This window comes from Myxocyprinus asiaticus, chromosome 25 (genome assembly GCF_019703515.2).
Source record: "Myxocyprinus asiaticus isolate MX2 ecotype Aquarium Trade chromosome 25, UBuf_Myxa_2, whole genome shotgun sequence".
In the NCBI taxonomy this organism is placed as follows: Eukaryota; Metazoa; Chordata; class Actinopteri; order Cypriniformes; family Catostomidae; genus Myxocyprinus; species Myxocyprinus asiaticus.
Window position 1 is genome coordinate 42,317,211 of NC_059368.1, and position 24,414 is coordinate 42,341,624.

Below are 24,414 nucleotides of genomic sequence, written 5' to 3' on the forward strand. Positions count from 1 at the left end.
AATCAGTGCACAGACAACTTGGACAGCAATCTGATCATGTCCCTCCATATATAGGAAAAAATCTCGTCATCACCTCTTTCATTTTTTTTCAACAGTTTTTTGCTGTTGACAATCATATGATGTCAGTTTATTTGTTTTGATTGATCATAGAACTAAACACACCTTGCTGTCTCACCTATTGCTTTGGGCACTGCAGTAAAATTTTATTGTGGTAGGCCTAGGTATAGACTAAGGTTTGTATGTCTTTTGTGAAGACTTTTATTCATCCAGGGCAACACAGAATGTACAATCCAGTCCAGGTTCAGAGCCATTTATTTATTTTTATTGCAGCATGCATGAAATCACTCACTGTTACTCTAATGAATGAGCAATGGTTCAGCAGGACATTGTGGGCACTGGAGGGTTAATTGGTTATTGTAAAATTCTAAGAATACATGAATGTACACTTTCAGACATTCTGTAATTCAGATGAATAATTAATTTTTTTAATCATTTTTATAATTTTAATTTATAATTAAAAAGCTGGTTTGTTTTAAAAATGTATAAATTATATGTGTATGAATATTAAGGTGCCCAATTTCGATACTTAACCATAGTAATTCTGACTCACTGTACAATTTGAGAAGGAGAGAACAAAGATACTGCAAACGGATTTAAAAACAAACAACAAATAAAGATATGAGTATACGTGATATAATGTAAGACGTGACTGGCAGAAGGTGTGTGGTGCATTTGAGACTGTTTGAGCAATTATGCAGGCTCTCAGTTTCACTCACTCAGTTTCACAACATGTGTGTTGTCCAGATGCTCTTAATTTCTCACCAGTTACTCATCCCAGTGCAAATTTTTGAGAACCCTGAATTAAATCAGAGATATACAGGTGCATCTCAATAAATTAGAATGTCGTGGTAAAGTTCATTTATTTCAGTAATTCAACTCAAATTGTGAAACTCGTGTATTAAATAAATTCAATGCACACAGACTGAAGTAGTTTAAGTCTTTGGTTCTTTTAATTGTGATGATTTTGGCTCACATTTAACAAAAACCCACCAATTCACTATCTCAAAAAATTAGAATACATCATAAGACCAATAAAAAAAAACATTTTTAGTGAATTCTTGGCCTTCTGGAAAGTATGTTCATTTACTGTATATGTACTCAATACTTGGTAGGGGCTCCTTTTGCTTTAATTACTGCCTCAATTCGGCGTGGCATGGAGGTGATCAGTTTGTCGCACTGCTGAGGTGGTATGGAAGCCCAGATTTCTTTGACAGTGGCCTTCAGCTCATCTGCATTTTTTGGTTTCTTGTTTCTCATTTTCCTCTTGACAATACCCCATAGATTCTCTATGGGGTTCAGGTCTGGTGAGTTTGCTGGCCAGTCAAGCACACCAACACCATGGTCATTTAACCAACTTTTGGTGCTTTTGGCAGTGTGGGCAGGTGCCAAATCCTGCTGGAAAATGAAATCAGCATCTTTAAAAAGCTGGTCAGCAGAAGGAAGCATGAAGTGCTCCAAAATTTCTTGGTAAACGGGTGCAGCGACTTTGGTTTTCAAAAAACACAATGGACCAACACCAGCAGATGACATTGCACCCCAAATCATCACAGACTGTGGAAACTTAACACTGGACTTCAAGCAACTTGGGCTATGAGCTTCTCCACCCTTCCTCCAGACTCTAGGACCTTGGTTTCCAAATGAAATACAAAACTTGCTCTCATCTGAAAAGAGGACTTTGGAACACTGGGCAACAGTCCAGTTCTTCTTCTCCTTAGCCCAGGTAAGACGCCTCTGACGTTGTCTGTGGTTCAGGAGTGGCTTAGCAAGAGGAATACGACAACTGTAGCCAAATTCCTTGACATGTCTGTGTGTGGTGGCTCTTGATGCCTTGACCCCAGCCTCAGTCCATTCCTTGTGAAGTTCACCCAAATTCTTGAATCGATTTTGCTTGACAATCGTAAGGCTGCGGTTCTCTCGGTTGGTTGTGCATCTTTTTCTTCCACACTTTTTCCTTGCACTCAACTTTCTGTTAACATGCTTGGATACAGCACTCTGTGAACAGCCAGCTTCTTTGGCAATGAATGTTTGTGGCTTACCCTCCTTGTGAAGGGTGTCAATGATTGTCTTCTGGACAACTGTCAGATCAGCAGTCTTCCCCATGATTGTGTAGCCTAGTGAACCAAACTGAGAGACCATTTTGAAGGCTCAGGAAACCTTTGCAGGTGTTTTGGGTTGATTAGCTGATTGGCATGTCACCATATTCTAATTTTTTGAGATAGTGAATTGGTGGGTTTTTGTTAAATGTGAGCCAAAATCATCACAATTAAAAGAACCAAAGACTTAAACTACTTCAGTCTGTGTGCACTGAATTTATTTAATACACGAGTTTCACAATTTGAGTTGAATTACTGAAATAAATGAACTTTTCCACAACATTCTAATTTATTGAGATGCACCTGTATGTATGATTCTCACAATACCACTAATAACAGCAATAACAGTTTAACCTTCAATAACTGCGGCTTCATGCAGTTGCTTTATAATTAGTGATTTGTGTTACAACAATATTATAAATATGGTAAACTAATCATAGATATTAATGATTTCTCACTGGAGCAATTTTTGAGCTGGTGGTGGATAAATCTCTCTCATTTTAGAACATATATCTGCTGTGTGTGATACTCTCATGGTGTTTACTGGCTGCCAGTATGTAGGGGTGTCGGACAGGGAGTAATAGTATATCTGAGTAACAGCGACCCTGGCTGGAGGAGGGGCCATATAAAGACTAGATTGATAGTCCCTGATATTATCATGAAAATGTTATATATAGCAATAACATTCTATTGATAGGAATTGAACGTTATTGTCTATGAGTTTTATTGTCAATTGACAAAAAAAATTTTTTTAAATAAAAAATAAAAAATGTTGAAAACAGAGCAATCACTGACGGAACTGTATGTGTATTGAACGCAACTTATTTTTTCACATTAGCGCCATAACACTTTCTACGGCAAGCCCCGAGGGGATAAATGCACAATCACACACATACAAAGGGAAAAGTTACTTTATGACTCGCATCCTTATTCAGTCTGTTATGATTGTTTATGTTCATGCGGTACTGCTGTTGTTATTTTGCCAATCTCCACGTGACATGGAAGCAGAGAGAAAGTTAGAATGAGCCGGTATGTCTCCCAAATGCCATTCTGAAACTGTGTGTGTGTTTGACAGAGCTCCGGCTGAAGAGAACGAGACCTCAAGCACAATATTCGGTAGGTGTGTGACACTTTCGGCCAAAATCAAGTTGTTCTGAACCGGCTAGTGAGATGCCGGCTTTAATATACTGTAAAAAGAATAATTGTAGACCTATTTGTTGACTGCGCTGTCTTGCGTGACGTCGCAGAAATAGAAACCATTCCAAAAATAGAAAGCCCTGTCGCTCGACGTGTGTTGCGGCTGGTTAGGACATGGTGTAACAATCAAAATGGCGAATAAATAAAACAAACATAATTATTCACCAGTTGCACGTTAACGTTATTAGCAACTGCATCATTAGATGTTTTTTTAAAACAACTATTTTAAATAAAACAAAAAATATAAATTTTATATTGGTTTAATAATATTTTAGGTTAATATTGGACCCTGTGTAAATGTCAGTTAGCAAATTTAGACTTGCTAAAACTACTTGAGAGCAGTAATGCCTCACAATAGACTGAACAACCAGGCACTTCTCTGATTTCAGAGATCTTATGGTGAGCCAACAAGAAAACTTCATTTATACATAATTTATTTTGTTAGCAGGCATTGTTTTGTTTTGTTTTTTCACTTATTTATTGCTTGGTTTTAAGCAGTGGTTCTCAACTGGATTTGCTTCAGGACCCAGATTTGACACTGGACATCAAATGGCGATCCACCATAGTAAAAAACATAACCTGTACTTAATGTATCCTGGGTTGCATTTTCTTTTATCTTGCATAGTTTTGTTCATGGTTTTCCAGTATAATTGCATGCATCGTGATATTTTTGTTGTTGACAAAAAAAGTTATCTTCCTTCTTTTAAAAGTTTATGAGCATATTGATGAGTCCATTATATTTATTATCCAGTTTATTTCCTAATATCAAACATCATTCTAACAGAACATATATTACACAGGAGGAAAACTTTATTCAGAATTTGTCCACAAGTCTACTACTGTAAAATCGTGAAATATTTTTGTATGGGTGTAATTTTAAAAACAACTTTATTTTGGCGCATAGCAGTGTTGCTCTGTTCCATCTCACTGCAGTTTATAATGTCGGGGCTGCCTGTTTGAGAGGTTTGACTTCCTCCATAGCGATTTAAACTAGAACAATTCTCACTAGAATTCAAATGGGTGTTGAGGCGTGGCGGGCAAGCATTGCGCGCCAGAGATACAGTGTATCAGAGAGCAGGTCATTGGCGCGAGTTGTTCCATTACACTCGCGTGAAAAACAAGCTTTAATCGCACCGCGAAAATATCGCATTGCAGATGAGAAGCCTTTTGCGTGTATAAAGCTCTGAAATTTTACTTAGGCGGCTGGCGAAATAGTTTCAATGGGAGAATCATGCATGTTCTTTCCCTGTTGTCCACGACCCAGTCCGAACAGACCTGTGACCCACTTTTGTGTCGCGACCCACCAGTTGAGTGGTCAGATGAGAAAAAGGGAGGAAGAAGCAGTAAAATCCTCCTCATGGTTTGAGCAGCTGCAGCCCCACCCCGAAAATTCATCTGACCAAGGTAGACTGTTTGTGGTCACTGCCTGACCACAAACAGTCTACCTTGGTCAGATGAATGTTAAAGGGACAGTCCACCCAAAAATTAAAATTCTCTCATTATCTGCTCACCCTCATGATATCCCAGGTGTGTATGACTTTCTTTCTTCACCAGAACACATTTGAAGAAAACTAAAACAATATATCTTAGCTCAGAAGGTCCTTAAAATGCAAGTGGATGGTGATCCGATTATTGAAGCTCCAAAAATCACAGACAGGCATCATAAATGTCATCGATATGACTCCAGCAGTTAAATGAATGTCTTCTAAAATGATACGGTCGCTTTTGGTGTGAAAAAAAGATCAGTACTTTTTAACTCTAAATCATCGCTTCCGGTAAGATTCACAAGAGGGTGGAGTCCAAGCAGTCTCTCGTGTGATGTATTCATGTTGCCAAGATACCAACGTAATCTCACATTATCCACACGGTTGAGACATCCAGGATAAGCACACAAACGCACCATTGTGAGTAAAGAAACAGGTAAATACAGATCTAATCCAAATCCAACCAAGCTACTGTACAGCGTTCCTCCTCTCTTGTAAACAGTGCTGCTCTTCCAGCTGTGACTCACGTGCCCCAGTTCTCGCGTGTTTCAAATGGCAATGCCATTATGTCAAACGCACTTACTGCTGCAGAACGGAAGCATGATTTAGAGCAGGGGTCGGCAGCCTTTTTGACATGGAGTGCCATTTTTTATTTTCCTGATCAGTGGCTGTGCCGACACATGCAAATGTTTGCGTCCACTTGTGAAAATGTTTCTTTTTTGCATTTTTCTAATTTAATCATTTATTTTTCATTACAAATTATATTAACAGCATAACAGTTTGAGTGAAAATTTGGTGCAAAACCCAATGATTATGATATAATCATGATTCTACATGTGAATTTTCACAGAGCATCTTGTGAAAGTGCTTTAATGAAAGAAAACCTGTCCTTTTGAGTTACAGTTAATGTCACAAATTTGCTTATTTGATTACTGATCATGAAATTGCGTGGAATCTTAAATATTTCTTAATAATCATGTAATCACTAGTATGCAAACAACAGCGAGAGAGGAGCAGGCTATTTTATTTATATGATGTTTTTTGCACCTGCATTCCATTACATTACATTTACATTTATGCATTTGGCAGACACTTTTATCCAAAGCGACTTACAGTGCACTTATTACAGGGACAATCCCCCTGGAGCAACCTGGAGTTAAGTGCCTTGCTCAAGGACACAATGGTGGTGGCTGTGGGGATCGAACTGGCAGCCTTCTGATTACCAGTTATGTGCTTTAGTCCACTATGCCACCACCACTCCATTCCAATCTACATCTTGATGTAATCCTTCCTTATGATCACACAGCATGTTTTCTTCAGCTGAATGGGATGCTAAACACTTATAAATTGTGACGAGAATCGCACTGCGCGTGTAAGTCATTCACGCATCACAAGCCGATCAACTATTTAGCCCTTTTCGGTGAATCTCACTTGCAAAATCCTAAAACTTTATTTCCAGGTTTAATTTATATTTTGAATAGACTTGAAAAGATTTTTAAATCCCATGATGTGGGTTTATGTTTTCTCTTTTAATCGTTTAATGCAATTTTGAGTGTGACCATAGTTTAAGGAAGGTTTACCTTATTATTAATTTCCTTATTACATCACGTGTTGTTCTGAAAGCAAAAAGAAACAAATGAAATACAGAATGTAGGCTGTCATCCGCGCAGCCTGACTGAAGCAAAGCGGACGCGCTGACTTGCGCCATTAACCAAAAGTGAAGTGCTGCCAGCTCGTGATGCACGTATGACTTGCACGAGTCAGTTGGGTATACTGCAGTCTCGTCACATTTTAACTTTTTATTTAGCCTCCCATTCAGCTCATGAAAACAAACTGCATGATCATGAGGAAGGATTACATCAAGATGTAGATTGGAATGCAGGTGCGGAGTTTAAATAAATAAAATAGTCTACTCCTCTCTCGCTGTTGCTGGCGTGCCACTGATTACCCCTCATTGGCACACGTGCCATAGGTTGCTGTCCCCTGATTTAGAGTTTTAAAAAGTGCTAAATATTTATCTTTTTCACACCAAAATTAGAATACATTAATTTAACAGCTGGATTCTTATGGATGACGTTTATGCTGACTGTCTTTGATTTTTGGAGCTTCAAAAATCGGATCACCATCCACTTGCATTTTAAGGACCTACTGAGCTAAGATATTTTTCACATTTTCTTCAAATGTGTTCTGGTGAAGAAAGAAACACAGACCTGGGATATCATAAGGGTGAGTAAATAATGAGAGAGTTCATTCATTTTTGGGTGAACTATCCCTTTAACATGTTGTTCCAGAGCAGCTTTAGGCTGGAGACAGTGAACCAGAGGCATTTACAGTATATAACTTCAGCTAACTTCCTCGAAGCTTGTGAATGAGTGAAGCTTTATTAATTAATTAATTATTTTATTTATTTATGTCTTCTGTTAAAGCAGCTGTTTTAACACACAATATAAGCTGTTATTATCAATACAAATATGTATATATATAACCCTTTAAACAAAGAGTAATACACTTGTGCTAGATGAATTTGCAAATTTTAAATCATTTCTGCAAAACTCTTTTATTAAGACACGATAAACCTCGCAAACATTGCAAAGTCTAGCAAATATTTTTTCTTATAAGCACTTATTTTAGCATATTTACAGCCTGTTATCTTCTAAACTATGTTAAAACACCAGACGAATTAATGATAAGCTATAAAACTGTCAATTGTACACAATGTGCAGTGAACAAGGAAAGGCATAAGGGATAAAATAGTGTTTTTTAAACAACATTTTTAAAATACATAGTATTAAAAGCATGCAATTTCTGATCTTTGAGCAGCATTTCTGAGACAAAAGTGAGTGGGACATTTTATTTTTAGTTTCAGTCATATTTAAATATTAATTACATAAATGACACCTCACAGATGTAACATTTTTTAAAAAGTGTTTTATATTTGTAGATTTCATCAAAGGTACCTTACGTATCCACAGCGGTCCAGGCTAAGCCTCCGAATATCCACTGACCCTAGAAACGTCCCTAGTATGGAACACTGAGGATTTCTTATGTGCTTCAAGAAGGTCAGGTGTTGGCCCTATACTTAATATACATGCAATGCCGATGCCACTACCGTAGTAGAAAAACACTAAGCTGCGTCTGAAATCGCTCTCTTCAGTATTTCCTATATAGTGGATGTCTGTGAGTGCCCTATATCAGGCAAGGAGTGAATGGAATGAGTGAGTGAATTCGGATGCTGACGTATAAACGGAGCGTTGGAGAGTGCTGGAGATGACACAGAAACAACTTCGTCACATATGTACTTTTATCTTGCATGTAGGATAATAATAAACATAATAACAACAAGAAAAATAATTGTTACTCTTATAAAATAATATACAATAAATCTTAATTCTGTTTTTCATGTTTAACCCATTAATATCCATTTTCACAATGATTAAAATATTAATACTGCTAAAAAATGCCAAAAACAATAAAAACATTTGGTCAAGCGTACGTTATTGTATTTCTTTTTAATATTTTACCATCTTGACACTCTCCCATCCAAACTCGGCAGCATTTCTTAGTGCCGAGAAGACATGACGTGCTCATGGCGCCCTCATGCGACTGTAATACAGTACTAAAGTTATTAATAACAACATCCATTGGTTATTAGTGTGCAGTCTTCTGAGCTAGCAATAATATCACCTCAGTGAATTAGTGAAGAAAGAAATCACTTAGCATTTTAATGGCAAAATAAAAAACTATCAGATATTTAATCTAAATAAATAATAAATTGTTCAATATATCTGTATGATTTAGGATTGCTATATTTTATTATGTTATTTTGAATCAAGTTTTGATATATCAAAAAGTAAAACACTACAGCTAGCATGAAATAAAACATTGCAGGAATTAAATGAAGCTGTGAACTGGCGTCTCTTGCTCTCTCTCTCCCACTCACACTCTCTCACGTCAGTCCTCCCCGCATTGGATTATGGGCAAGATAGCGTTGACGAGTGTACATCAGCTGTACACTCGAAATCAGAATGCATTGTGGGTGAGAATGAGTGAACAAATGTAGGGAACGAATTCGGAAACTGATACAAAATGGCTGACACCCAGTGGATGGGGCGATTTCAAACACAGCTTTAATTTCTTTCATTTGTTGGAGTTTTTTTATTTATTTTTTTCTGGCCAGTTTTTCACCAAGTTTTTCTCTGTCCAGTTAATACAAAGCCCATTCTTTCCACAGTACAATCCATTTGCCCCAATCTGGGTTCAAAAGCTATGTCTAAATGTGAAAGCCACGCTTCCTCATTATCATAAAGGATAAAGAAATAATTACATAAATAAATGGATTAGGAAATAAATAACATAGAAAGAACTAAAGAAAAGTAAATAAGCAAGGATATAATACAAAAATAAATACAGAAAGAAATGTAAGACTAAATAAAAAAATAAATGTTAATAATAAATGCATAAATAAATAGATGTAAGAATAGTTAAGTGTAATAAATATTTACAGAAATTAATAAAGAAGTAAATGAATAAAAAATATATAAATTTAGGACTAATTGTGTGGAAAATTATAAAGCATTTACTAATTTTGTAGCTTTGGTTCCTTCAGAAAACTAGAATGTAACATTTAACACACATTAAAGCAGACATGACACAAGGCATTAAATTACATCAGCTAATCAGTAAATTATATCTAATAAATTGGATTCAATAAGACAATGTATTCACATGACATTGGATATTACATCACCTAATTAATATTTATGAGATAGGCAAGGGAAGGGGAGGGGGGCCGGGAAACCAACTGTGAAAGCACCCTTAAACAATTAAATAATTTTCAGTGAAATAAGGTGTTTAACCTTCAGAAAATGTCAATTGTCAGTTGTCACACTCAGGGGGTCAAACTACATATTCAGACTACATGAGTGTTTTTGCAACCCCGTTACCATAATGTAGGACTCTAAATATAAGTATTTGTGTGATTTTGTTATTTTCTAGCAATAAATATTAAATCAGTTTATATAATAATTAAAACGAGCTAATGTTGGTTTTACGTTATTGATAATAAATATTGTTTTATAGTTATTGATAAACTTATATTTCCCATGCCATAAGATTTCCCATGTTATATATATATATATATAATATTATTATTATTTTTTTTTTTTTTATAACTTTGGTAAAAGAGTTGAATGGTTAAGCTTGATGAATGCAGTTAACCATACAATTTGTAAAAAAAACAAAAAAAACAAAAAACGGAATGAGATTACTTCCCGTCTTCCTGTCACATTGTAGAAAGGGGTTTTAAGGGGATATACAGACATTTGAGGTGTTTAAAACTTAAATACTTTAAACATGTTAATTGAATGTTAGATAATGTTCTGTTTATCTAACATAACCAATAGTTCTCACTACAATTAACATGAGATTTGTGGCTCTAATGCTTTAAATAAAAGGAATGTGACACTAAAGTGTATCCTATTTATATACTGTATACATGTCTACATATACATATACATGTATGCATCAAGTCAAGTTATTTTTTATATAGCACTTTTCACACTACACATAATTTCAAAGCAGCTTTACAGAAGGTCATGCCTTGATGTCTTTAACATATGTATACATGATGGTTTCTGTTCTAATGGCCCATAACTGCTCAGCTCAATATAGCTGTATTATTCTGCTTAGTGGCATATTAAAGGCAGTAGGGTACTATGGGGCTAAAGGCTTGATGAGGTAAAAGGCTCCGTTGATTTTATTTTCTCCCAAAACACTAAATAGTATCAAAAACTACCACAGGACTTTCCTGAACACCTGTTTGTCACTATGCACTGCAAAATGTTCCTGTTCCATGAGATCATTGTGTGTAATGTCTAAAGTTTGAATTTAAGTTCATTTGATCTAACATTTAATAACATTTACATCATTTTAAAAATTATGTCGCTAATGAATAATTTGTTACACAAATTGTGCCCTATAACTATTGCCCCGGAATCTACAGGATATCACTATAAACCCCCTGGGAGCCTTTTACACCATAAATTATGTAGCTCCATTAATATATATATATATATATATATATATATATATATATATATATATATATATATATATATATATATACAGTGGTGTGAAAAAGTGTTTGCCCCCTTCCTGATTTCTTATTTTTTTGCATGTTTGTCACACTTAAATGTTTCAGATCATCAAACAAGTTTAAATATTAGTCAAAGATAACACAAGTAAACACAAAATGCAGTTTTTAAATGAAGGTTGTTATTATTAAGGGAAAACAAAATCCAAACCTACATGGCCCTGTGTGAAAATGTGATTGCCCCCTAAACCTAATAACTGGTTGGGCCACCCTTAGCAGCAACAACTGCAATCAAGCGTTTGCGATAACTTGCAATGAGTCTTTTACAGCACTGTGGAGGAATTTTGGCCCACTCATCTTTGCAGAATTGTTGCAATTCAGCCACATTGGAGGGTTTTCGAGCATAAACTGGCTTTTTAAGGTCATGCCACAGCATCTCAATAGGATTTAGGTCAGGACTTTGACTAGGCCACTCCAAAGTCTTCATTTTGTTTTTCTTCAGCCATTCAGAGGTGGACTTGTTGGTGTGTTTTGGATCATTGTCCTGCTGCAGAACCCAAGTTCGCTTCAGCTTGAGGTCACGAACAGATGGCCAGACATTCTCCTTCAGGATTTTTTGGTAGACAGCAGAATTCATGGTTCCATTTATCACAGCAAGTCTTCCAGGTCCTGAAGCAGCAAAACAGCCCCAGACCATCACACATTTTACTGTTGGTAGGATGTTCTTTTTCTGAAATGCGGTGTTACTTTTACGCCAGATGTAATGGGACACACACCTTCCAAAAAGTTCAACTTTTGTCTCGTCAGTCCACAGAGTATTTTTTCTGGCAAAAATGAGACGAGCCTTAATGTTCTTTTTGCTCAGCAGTGGTTTTCGTCTTGGAACTCTGCCATGCAGGCCATTTTTGCCCAGTCTCTTTCTTATGGTGGAGTCATGAATACTGACCTTAACTGAGGCAAGTGAGGCCTGCAGTTCTTTGGATGTTGTTGTGGGGTCTTTTGTGACCTCTTGGATGAGTCGTTGCTGCGCTCTTGGGGTAATTTTGGTCGGCCGGCCACTCCTGGGAAGGTTCACCACTGTTCCATGTTTTTGCCATTTGTGGATAATGGCTCTCACTGTGGTTCTCTGGAGTCCCAAAGCTTTAGAAATGGCTTTATAACCTTTTCCAGACTGATAGATCTCAATTACTTTCTTTCTCATTTGTTCCTGAATTTCTTTGGATCTCAGCATGATGTCTAGCTTTTGAAGATCTTTTGGTCTACTTAACTTTGTCAGGCAGGTCCTGTTTAAGTGATTTCTTGATTGAGAACAGGTGTGGCAGTAATCAGGCCTGGGTGTGGCTAGAGAAATTGAACTCAGGTGTGATAAACCACAGTTAAGTTATGTTTTAACAGGTGGGGCAAACACTTTTTCACACAGGGCCATGTAGGTTTGGATTTTGTTTTCCCTTAATAATAACAACCTTCATTTAAAAACTGCATTTTGTGTTTACTTGTGTTATCTTTGACTAATATTTAAACTTGTTTGATGATCTGAAACATTTAAGTGACAAACATGCAAAAAAATAAGAAATCAGGAAGGGGCAAACACTTTTTCACACCACTGTATTTCTTGAATCTTGAGACACTTTGTGACCAGACAAAAATCTACATTTTCTAAAGGTGTGCCTTTAGCCCCATTGTACCCTAACCTTTGATATTCCAATCACTGACCTGAAGAGGAGAGATCTTACAGTTGCCATGGAGATACGAGAACACCAGTTCAACAGACACTACTGCAAGCTGCGAGGTCGCTATGGTTACCAAGCCATGAAAGTCAATTCTGTCCTTCTCGAACCCTCTTGACATCTTAAGGTATTGACGAGACACCGGCAAATCAAGATTGTTTACCAATTAAACATGCCAAAGAATTTAAAGTCTCCAAAGATGCTCACATGCACTCTCAAGGAGGCAGAAATGTATTTTTCTCCTTTAGAGTAGTGGTTCTTAACTGGTGGGTCAAGATCCAAAAATAGGTTGCAGGTCTGCTTGATAAAGGCACAGACAGCAGGGGAAAACAGTAATCATGTAATCATTGTAAGAATAGAAAAACAAATAGGTTAAAAGGTGTCTAAAATGAAGGAGAACACACTTCCAATTTCTTTTGTTGTTGACATCAAAGGCTGTGTGTCCAATCAAATTCTACAGTATTTTGCTTGCAAAATCAATGGTCACTTGGTAGAATAAAGTAAAAATATATCTGCGAGCAGTGATGACGGGCCCAAGCATTTATCTAAATCACACATTGCACACAGAAGATGTGAGACACTGCTGTTTCCCATTTTTTTGCCATTAATTTAATGCCTCGCTTTGGCAACACCGTTCGATATTTCAAAATCTGTTTGCAATTTAGCATCTTCAATATCTTGGCATAATGTTGTCTAAATGTGGTGACAGTCTCATGAATCCCCTAGGAGGAGTATTTAAAAGTTCAGAGAATGCAATATTCAAAAAACCTAAAATGGATGACTTCCTGTTGCGTGGATCTAATAATTATAATTCTGAAAGTTGTCCAGCTTGATGAGAACTATATATGTACTAATTTTGGTGACTGTAGGTGAAAATGGGGGTGCTACAGAGACCGTCTTACATGCCCATTTTAAACCTGTTAACTGTCACTGGCCAACAGGTGGGCCATTTGAATGTGGCTATAAAAAAAATGCTTTGTTTTATATAAAAAACTCCAGCGTTCACAAACTTGGTGTCAAATTAAAGCTTAAAAACTCAACTTTCATCTTCTGAGGTATATTTTGCAATTAGAACATTACAGTGAAAACATTTAAAAATGTTAAGAGTGCATTTTTAAAACATGCGACATGTGAGCGACAGTACTTATGTTTCATGTTCTCTGCTTATGATCCAATCCAATGATTGAAGAAAAAACAGCATGCATTTCATTGTGAGGGTCCACTGATGAAAATGCAACAACCACATCAGATTGGTTAAGTAACATTATTACCTTCTAGCTTAAATTCTGTTAATATTTTTGAATCTGTGATTTAGCAGCTTTATTCACCTGAAATGTCCACTAACATTATGCCAGTTGTTTTTAACGGAAGTGTATTATACAAGATAAGCTTTTATGTATATAAATATGTTTGATGCTATTTGTTAAAATACATTTATACATAATATAAATGTGAATATCTATCAGGGGCGTTACGGTTCTCGGTAAAAAAACAAACCGCCCACGGTTTGGTAAGCATTTGCTCCGTGGTTCATCTCTAGTTTAATAACGCATCTGGATCATACACTTTGGCAAAGAAAATAAAGCACCAAATTGACATGCGCAGTTGTAACCTCCGCTAATGCACCTTTATGGCTCTGTAGATGGACACACTTTGCTTGTGTTTCATGTGGGTTAACTTTCTACAGGGAGAAGTTGTCCTATTAACTGTAAGTTTGTTAAATCAGTTGATGATTCACTGTTCTGCACTCATTAGTGTGAAGCTGAAAATGGCAAGCTGAGAAAACAAGCCACAAGATAAAAGCCCCTGCATCATTCAAGTCTCCTGTCTGGGAACTTTTTCATTTTGCGGTCAATCAAAACAGCAATGGTCAAAAAACCTTTACAAAACAGGCACTGTTTGCAGACATTGCTTGACGTGAGTGCCGTATACTGGTAATACATCGATGTTTGATTATTTATTTATGCTGACATAGCATGCGGTGCGCACAGAGCCGCAGGTGAGCCCGAAACTGCACACAGACACAGTCCCTTCCATCTTTAAACAGGCACTCGCTGCTAGTTTGGACAAACATGAAAAACCTAAAGTGCTCGGGGTGTTCATTGCCAAAGTTATGTTGCCCTTACTCTGTTGATGAAGATGTGGGATTTCCACGTATGATTAAAACACTCATGTTGCATTACGACATCTCTTCTAGCATACATTTATACAGCAAGGTTATTCATCCTATAGTGATGTACAACTTCTGAATATATGTTGAGTTGAATATGAAATGCACATTATGTTGATGCATAAATGCAGGAATTAAGTTAAATGTTGTGTTAGTTAAGCATTTTTTGTTAGTTAAGGACACTAACGAAAATTAACCATGGTTTTATTCAGTAATTTTATTCAGTAATACTGTAGTAGCCATGACTGAAGTAACAATGACTGCTGTCACCATTGTTTTCTTGGCAGAAATCATAGTTTTGATACAATTAACCATTGTTTTACAATAGTAACTGTAATTTCCATATAGTAACCTTGATTTTAGTATAGTATTGTAACCATGACAGTAACTATGTTAATTTTGTGGTTACTATGATTTTACTACAAAAACCATTTACTGCTGTAAAACCATAGTGATTTGTAGTGAGGGCAAATCCCTTGGAAGTGCCTGTTACCAAATAGAATATATTGATTTTGGGTTTGGCAGTAATATTTATTTTTCTGTACATAACAAATACTGAACCGTACTAAAACAGTGACCCTAAAACCGTGTGTAGAGCCGAGGAGGGCGGGGCCGGGCTGGAATGACGCACGCCCGGTCCCCAATCAGCCTGATGGGGCGCACGAGGGATAAAGGCAGACGGGGACGACAGTTCGAGAGAGAGAGAGAATTACAGGCAGCTGTACTGTGTGTTTATGGTTGTGTGTTTTTGGTTAAGTTGTTTATTAAATTATTATTTAAGTTGTCAAGCCGGTTCTCGCCTCCTCCTTTCCACTGAACCCCCTTACACTGGTGCCGAAACCCGGGAACGCAGAGGGGTCGGGAGAAGACCGCCGTCCGTGGGGGGAGGAGGGAAGTGACTCCCCGACTGCCTGGAGTGGTAGGGCCGCTGCCAGGGGCGGAGGAGTGTCCCAACGGGACGCCGGGAACGCGGAGGGGCGTTCTGTCCGCTGGGGGTCGGAGGTCTGACTCCGGTCCGCCCGGGGAGGAGCGGCTGCTGTCCGCCTGAGAGGGTGGAGGAGTGATCGAGGACCACGCGACGGCACATCAGAGAACCGGCGAGTTTCTTTTTCTCTCTCTCCTCTCTCTCTCTCTGTCGCTCCGTGTTGGCCTTTCCCTCGCCTATTTTGTTTTGTTTTGTCTCCTCCCAGGTTGAGGAAGGCGGGGATGACCTGCCGGCAGTCGGGGTGCAAGTCACGCCCCCCCCCCCCCCCCCGGAGAGGAAGGGGGGATGTACGTCATGCCGGGGACGAGAGAGAGAGAGAGAGAGAGAATTACAGGCAGCTGTACTGTGTGTTTATGGTTGTGTGTTTTTGGTTAAGTTGTTTATTAAATTATTATTTAAGTTGTCAAGCCGGTTCTCACCTCCTCCTTTCCACTGAACCCCCTTACACCGTGATACAAACAGAACCGTGAGAAATTTGAAGTGTTACACCTCTACTATCTATCTATCTATCTATCTATCTATATTGTTGCAAGCAGGGCATGGCAGAGCGGTGTCAGGGCAGAGCAAGGCCGGAAAGATAAGTGGTAAACGATTTCCACCTGTTTGTACACCGGTCTTGGGTTCCAGGGAGGAGCGGCGGGAGTATTTAAGGCGAGAAGACAGCAGCAGACGGGGAGAGACAGACGCATGGAGCTGTGTGTGACTGTGCCACAGTGACTGCTGAAAAGCAAGGCTGTTGAGTGTTGTTGAATGTGTTTGTTTATTGTGCAGAAAAGCACTTTTATGTTTTGATGAACACTGAAAAGTGTGGCATTAAAGTCTTATGTGGATTGTTCACCCGGCTCCCGCTCCCTCTATAGGACAGGCAGAGGTCTGCTATATATATCTCACACACACTCAACCACAGTGTATATATATATATATATATATATATATATATATATATATATATATATATATATATATATATATATATGCAAAATGAATGAATCTTTATTCAAGTCATTTCGTACATTTGAGCAGAATTATATTAAAATGTTACATTTTCAATAGCACAAATCATCATTATATACCTCTGTAATTGTGCTAATTACATTTGAAATGCAATTACATGTAAATATTTTAGTGCATAATAACTGAATATGCAGTTAGCAACCAAAAATATAAAACAAAAATAGCATACATTTAGGTGAAAGCTGTGGGTATTGAAAGACCCTTAATTATTTTTGTATTGTAATTTTCTGCTTCGGAGAATTAAATAAAACTTATCTAAGTTTAAAATAGACGTACAATAAATCTGTACTAATACAGCCGTGGCCTGTGCAATAAATTGTTTCGTCAGGGTACACATTTACTTATCAAAACATGATCCGACACTGAATGCAAGCAGCCTAATTTACCCTTAGAAAACTCCTGATGTTGCTATAACAATGCAAAAAGCACTTACCAATTTGCTTGAACTGAAAAGCAGCCTTTCCTGTTTAATTAATCAATCGCACGATCATGCAGAACATCTCAGGTTTGTAAATCCATAAGGACTCTTTCTCAACTACAGTACCAGCAGTGAGTGGCAGACTCGTCAGTAAGCTCTCGCACTCTTCGCTTTCAATTTTTTTTTAATTTATTTTTTTATTGAAGAAAATATCAAAACAAACAATACAAATACAATACAACATTTCAAATGCTAGGGGGAGGTATAAACAATATTATAAGAATACTTTAAAGAGTGTACATGCTTGTAAATTTAGAATAGCTTTTTGTTTCTTCGAGGGCAGTATTGACTCAATATAATGCTTCACTTCATTTTTAAATACTATAAAACATGTTTTTTCCCTGAAAATTTACATTTATGAATGTGAAATTTAGCCATTAAAATATATATATATATATATATATATATATATATATATATATATATATATATATATTTTATAAAATAAGTGCAGGTTTGTTTATCTTTGGAGTTTACAATAATATTTAAAAGAACATCTTTCCACTGTAATGTAACATTTTCATCAACATTTCCAACAATAAAATCAAGTACATTTTGCCAAAAAAAAAAAAAAAAAGACACATAAGGGCAGTGCCAAAATAAATGAACAGCTGTCTCTGGCTTCTGCTTGCAAAAGCTAAAACTTACATCTATGTCTTTTTTAAACTTGGCTAAATAATGTTTAGCAGGGTATATTCTGTGAAGGAGTTTAAAAGATACTTCTTTAACCTTGTTTGTTAAGAAATAGTGAATGGACAGAAGCCAATCATCACTCACAAACTGACTCCAGTATGCAATTATATTTGGTCTCGAAACAACATCCTTCTGGAAAAGGGCTCTTATTGATCTGTTATAATTATTACAACGACAGGAGAAATGTCCTGGTTACTTTCGTAAACTCCGTTCCCTGATGGAGGGAACGAGACGTTGTGTTGCTGTAGTGACACTAGGGGTCACTCTTGGGAGCCCCAAACACCTCTGATCTTTGAAAAAAGGCCAATTTGCATGCCACTCCCCCGGACATATGGGTATAAAAGAAGCTGGTATGCAACCACTCATTCAGGTTTTGTGCTGAGGAGCCGAGACAAAGTCCCGGTCATTTCAGCGGGTAGTTCAGTATTGTGGCAGGAGGGACACAGCGTCTCGTTCCATCCATCAGGGAACGGAGAGTACGAAAGTAACCAGGACGTTCCCTAATCTGTCACTCACTCGATGTTGTGTCGATGTAGTGACACTAGGGGTCCCAATAGGAAACGCCACAATAAGCTGAACTGTATTACATGGACTGGCGGTGCGAGATGGGCAGACTACTGTGTGCCTCGTAGCCAGCGCACCAGGCCATCACGTAACCTCCCCCAATGCTCTTATGAGCATCAAGCGGTCCTTCAGGAACAAGTCGACTGCCCAAAAAATAGGGACAGGCTAGCCCAGTCGTGGCCTCTTTTGTTTACCGACTGGGGCCATAAGTGTCTACTTTGGGGGGTGTCACTCCCAAGGGGAAGACACTGCGGGGGGGGGGGGGGGGGTATTTTGAGTGGAAATATGTCACATGGTCTTACCGAGTCTTGTCGGAAGTATGTCATGTGGAGAAGTCCCATGGTAGGTCCTACCTGAGAGGGGAGGAACTCTACAAACACAGTGACCGGGGCAGAGGAACCTCTGCCCAAGGAAGACACAGTTTACCAACAGGGAAACGATTTAGCGGCAGATATACATCACATGGGGCCACCTATGGAGAACCAGCACATGTGGAGCACCTACCCCAGTACAGGGCTTAGTTAACACATGTATTGGGCCGTCAGCAAGTTTCTTCGCAAACTCGTCTGCCACAGGGCTAAGGAGGAAAGTCATCCAGGGATCACCACTTTGTGAACACTACTAGGAGTCAACAGCGCACATCTTCACCTCAAATGAGGGAAAGGCACTATGCGTTAACGGTACACCCGGCCAGCTGTCCCGGAACTTACCTGTTCGAACCTGACAAAACACGGGACGCAACCGGCTCAACCTGGAGATTGTAGAACCTCGCAAAGGTGTCGGGTGTTGCCCAGCCCGCTGCTCTGCAGATGTCTGCTAGAGATGTGCCATTGGTCAGGGCCCAGGAGGCCGCCACACTCCTGGTAGAATGGGCTTATAGCCCCACGGGGGGTGGCACATGCTGAGCGTGATGTGCCATCATGATGGCCTCAATGACACAGTGGGCGATCCTCTGTTTGGAGACTGCGCTTCCTTTCCGCTGTCCGCCAAAGCAGACAAAGGGCTGCTCGGAGTTTCTAAAGCTCTGCGTGCGATCCAAATAGATGCGTAAATTGCGCACCGGACACAGCAACGCCAAGGCTGGGTCTGCCTCCTCCTGGGGCAGCGCTTGCAGGTTCACCACCTGATCCCTAAATGGGGTCGTGGGAATCTAGGGCACATAGCCCGGTCGGGGTCTCAGGATCACGTGAGAGTAGCCCAGACCGAACTCCAGGCACGTTTCGCTGACAGAGAACGCCTGCAGGTCCCCTACCCTCTTGATGGAAGTGAGCGCAGTCAGGAGGGCAGTCTTCAGAGAGAGCGCCTTTAGCTCGGCTGACTCCAACGGCTAGAAGGGAGCTCCCCGTAGTCCCCGAAGGACTACAGAGAGATCCCATGAGGGAATGAGGCGCAGTCTTGGGGGGTTTAACCTCCTAGCGCCTCTCAGGAACCTGATGATCAAGTCGTGCTTCCCCATATACTTACCATCCACTGCATCGTGATGTGCCGAAATGGCAGCTACATACACCTTCAAGGTGGAGGGGGACAGCCGCCCCCTCCAACCTCTCCTGCTTGAAGGAAAGCACCGATCCGACTGCGCATCTCTGGGGGTCTTCGCATCGGGAAGAACACCACTTAGCAAACAGATGCCACTTCAAGGCATACAGGTGCCTTGTAGAGGGAGCCCTAACCTGAGTGATTGTGTCTACCATCGCGGGTGGTAGGCCACTTAGGTCTTCCGTGTCCCGTCCAGGGGCCAGACATGGAGATTCCAAAGGTCTGGTCGCGGGTGCCAGATGGTGCCCCATCCCTGAGAAAGAAGGTCCTTCCTCAGGGTAATTCGCCAGGGGTGGGGGGGTGGCTGTCGCGAGGAGTGTGAGGTCCAAGAACCACGTCTGGGTGGGCCAGTAGGGTGCTATGAGGACGACCTGCTCCTCTTCCTCCCTGACCTTGCGCAACTCAAGGCAGTTGATGTGCCAACGTAGCCGCGGGCCAGTCCAGGAGCTGGCGGCTGCGTACCCGTTGCATATGGTGCCCCAGCCCGTCTTGGAGGTGTCTGTCATAACCATGACGCACCTGGAGACCTGTTCTAGGGGAACCCCTGCCCGTAGAAATGTCAGGTCGGTCCAAGGGCTGAAGAGGCGGCGACAGATTGGCGTGACGACCACGCAATGTGTCCTGTGGCGCCATGCCCATCTCGGGACTCGAATCTGAAGCCTGTGCTGAAGTGTTCTCATGTGCATCAACCCGAGTGGAGTGGCCACCGCTGAGGATGCCATATGCCCCAGGAGCCTCTGAAAGAGTTTCAGTGGAACAGCTGTCTTCTGCCTGAACGCCTTCAGACAGTTCAGCACAGACTGTGCATGCTCGTTCGTGAGGCGCGCCGTCATCGAGACTGAGTCCAACTCCAAGCCAAGAAAAGAGATGCTCTGAACCGGGGAGAGCTTGCTCTTTTCTCAGTTGACCCGATGCCCCATCCGGCTGAGGTGCCTGAGCACCAGGTCCCTGTGTGCACACAGTAACTCTTGAGAGTGAGCTAGGATCAGCCAGTCGTCGAGGTAGTTGAAGCTGCGAATGCCCAATTCCCTTAGCGGGGCAAGGGCTGCCTCTGCGACCTTCGTGAAGACGCGAGGGGACAAGGACAGGCCGAAGGTGAGGACCTTGTACTGGTACGCCGGCCCTCGAAAGCAAACTGCAGGAAGGGTCTGTGTCGAGGTAAAACCGAGATGTGGAAGTACGCGTCCTTCAGGTCTACCGCCGCAAACCAATCTTGATGCCGGATGCTCACTAGAATCCGTTTTTGCGTCAGCATCTTGAACGGGAGTCTGTGCAAAGCCCGGTTCAGTACTCGCAGGTCCAAGATTGGCCGCATCCCACTGCCTTCGGTACGATGAAGTAGGGGCTGTAAAACCCCTTCTTCATCTCGGCTGGAGGGACAGGCTCTATCACACCCTTCCGTAGAAGGGTAGCGATTTCCACGTGCAAGGTAGCAGCGTTCTCGCCCTTCACCGAAGTGAAGCGGAGGGCGCTGAACCTGGGCGGACGCCTGGCGAACTGAATCGCATAGCCGAGTCGGACGGTCCGGATCAGCCATCGCGACGGGTTGGAAAGCGCGCGCCACGTGTCCAAGCTCCGGGTGAGGGGGACCAAGGGGACAATCTCATCCGAAGTACCGGCGGGTGGGGCCTCGCGGCGGGGCGGAACCTGAGGTGCCACGTCGAGGGGGCTTGAGCCCTGTGGCCGTGCCGAGTCAAGGGACATCAAAGCACTTACCTGGCTCCTGATACCCACCATAGGATCGGTCGGGGAGGGGGAAGTATATCATCCCTGCAGTCCGTCAGAACCATCCTGGTGTGGGCATGCTTGTGCCGCAGCTGGGCGCGCAGGGGCGGGGGGCCGCCGCTGGAGCACCAAACCTGCCGAAATGGAATGGTGGACGTGGTTGTTATGACGGCCGTGCGCACCGGATATGTGACCCAGGGAACAAGAAAACTGCTCTTTTGTTGAACTTTGGGTAATTAAATGAACATGTGGCGAAATTAAATGAAAACGAAACAAATGATTCTTCTCCTGGCCCTCCACCGGGGGATAGAGTGGTCTGTTTACCAGCTCCAGAGCAGTGGGTCTCCTCTTCCCTGGGTCACCTGTCTCAGGGGCACTTTGAAGCCTTTCTTGGGTTCTTGGCGGCCGGCCGTGAGATGGGTGGTGTCTGCTTCCTGCGGTGGGCTCCACGCTGGGGCTGGGCTGTGGGCCAAGGCGGAGCCGGTGCTGTTGCTGCAGGAGTATGCCCTTGGCGATGAGCAGACGGGTGTGGGGTCTTGAGCCGTTCCGGGGCAGGCTATATTGAATGGCCTCTGTCTGCTGCTTCATCGCCGAGAACTGCTGGGCAAAGTCCTCGACGGTGTGCCGAACAGGCCAACCTGGGAGATGGGGGTGTCAAGGAACCGTGCCTTGTCAGCCTCTCTCATCTCGACCAGGTTGAGCAAAAGGTGGCATTCCTGGACTACCAGGGTGGACATCATCCACCCGAGAGACCGCGCCGTGACCTTCGTCGCCCAGAGAGCGAGCTTGGTCGTCGAGCGCAGTTCCTGCATCAATCCCAGGTCAGAACTACCCTCGTGCAGTTCTTTCAGTGCCTTGGCTTGGTGTACCTGCAGGAGAGCCATGGCATGCAGGGCGGAGGCGGCTTATCCAGCGGCGCCACAGGCCTTAGCCATCAGAGACGACATGAATCTACAGGCCCTGGACGGGATCTTCGTGCGCCCGCGCCAGGTGGTGGTGCTCTACGGGCACGAGTGCACCGCGAGCACCTTATCCACCTGGAGGATCCCCGAATAGCCCCTGGCCGCCCCACCATCAAGGGTAGTGAGGGCGGGGGAGCTGAGAGACCGGGATCGGGTCGTTAAAGGTGCCCTCCATGATCTTGTCAACTCCTCATGCAGCTGTGGGAAGAAAGGAACCAGGGCCGGGTGCAGCCGTGATCGGCGCTCTGAGCCGAGGGACAAATCGTCGAGCCACAAGGGTTCAGGGGAAAGTGGAGGGTTGCACTCTAACCCGACACTCGCGGCTGCCCTGGTAAGCATGTCGGCCTGCGACTGGGCGACCATACCCGAGGGAGAAAGCCCAGCCGAAGCCTCCGCATTGGACTGAACGAGCCCACTCTCCGATGCTGCGCTCGAAAGCTCATCGTATTCCCGGGACTCGCCCTGAGACGAGCCGGCGGTCTCATCCGAGAGCCTGACTGGGGCAAGCGAGCGTGCTGACAAATGGGAGGTCCCGGTGGAGGTGCTCCCATTGCGGTCCCCAAATCGCCTCCAGTGCTAACCGCCGCGGCCTCATACCCGTAGGTAGAAGGACCGAGGCGGGGAGTCACTGGGGTGGCTTGCTGTCTTATGAAGGCAAGCCGGTACCGCAAGGTTGCCATGGTCATGTTCTCGCAATGAGGACAAGACCCATCCACAAACGATGTCTCCACGTGGGCAGCGCCCAGACACGTAAGACAGCGATCGTGGCTGTCAGAAGCCGAGAGATAACGAGTGCAACCAGGAATAACACACAAACGGAAAGCATCTTTAAAAAGATGTTCCATGTGTGCCACTCTTTTAGTGAAGAAAACATACTCTTTTAGAATATACTCTTTTTGTTGTTTGTTTGTTTCTGCCAAAGCACCCAGGGGTGTTCTCTGCACTGCACCGGTGCAGAGGGGGAGAAGCCGCTGAAATGCGGCGTAAGAATCCAGCAGAGGAGGTGAAAGAAAATTGTGGAGAATTCAGCTCAATGAATAGAACCGCTTGGCTCCAAAGAGAAAATCTAAATGAGTGGTTGCATACCAGCTCCTTTAATACCCGTATGTCCGGGGGAGTGTCATGCAAATTCCACTCGCCAATTCCCATTGGCCTTTTTTCAAAGATCAGAGGTGTTTGGGGCTCCCAAGAGTGACCCCTAGTGTCACTACATCAACACATCGTTGAGTGAGTGACAGATAGGGAACATATTTTACCTACAAGGAAGTGATTTGGTGAGAGGGTTTCTTCGCTTTCAAATTACCTACATCACTTAAAGCATGATTGCGTCACTCAAGTTGAGCCAGAAGGCAAGTGGACTGGAACATATCCTAAAGACCACATCCACAAGAACAAATAAACCTGATTGGCTGTTGAAGCTGACAATCTGACTTTAGATGCCTATTCACTGCAGTGTTGAGGGATTCTGTGGAATTCTGAAGGCCTGACAGGGTGGAGCTCAAACTCACGCGCTGCATCGGGCATGCGATTTGTGAAACAGTTGTAACATTTTCTTGTAAGCATCAAGGAATAAATTCTGATTGGATACATTTTTATTTTTTGCTATTCGTTTGTAGATGAATTATGAGTGGAAAG

General features: G+C 41.9%; 1 long non-coding RNA gene across 1 annotated transcript in view; it reads left to right on the plus strand.

Annotated features, from left to right (window-relative positions):
* The first annotated feature begins 3,100 nt into the window (after positions 1 to 3,100).
* Positions 3,101 to 24,414, plus strand: part of LOC127415891 (uncharacterized) — a 49,381-nt gene continuing 28,067 nt past the window's right edge. The window contains exon 1 of the long non-coding RNA XR_007893008.1: positions 3,101 to 3,269. This is a non-coding gene — a long non-coding RNA (uncharacterized LOC127415891). The remainder of the gene's footprint in view (positions 3,270 to 24,414) is intronic.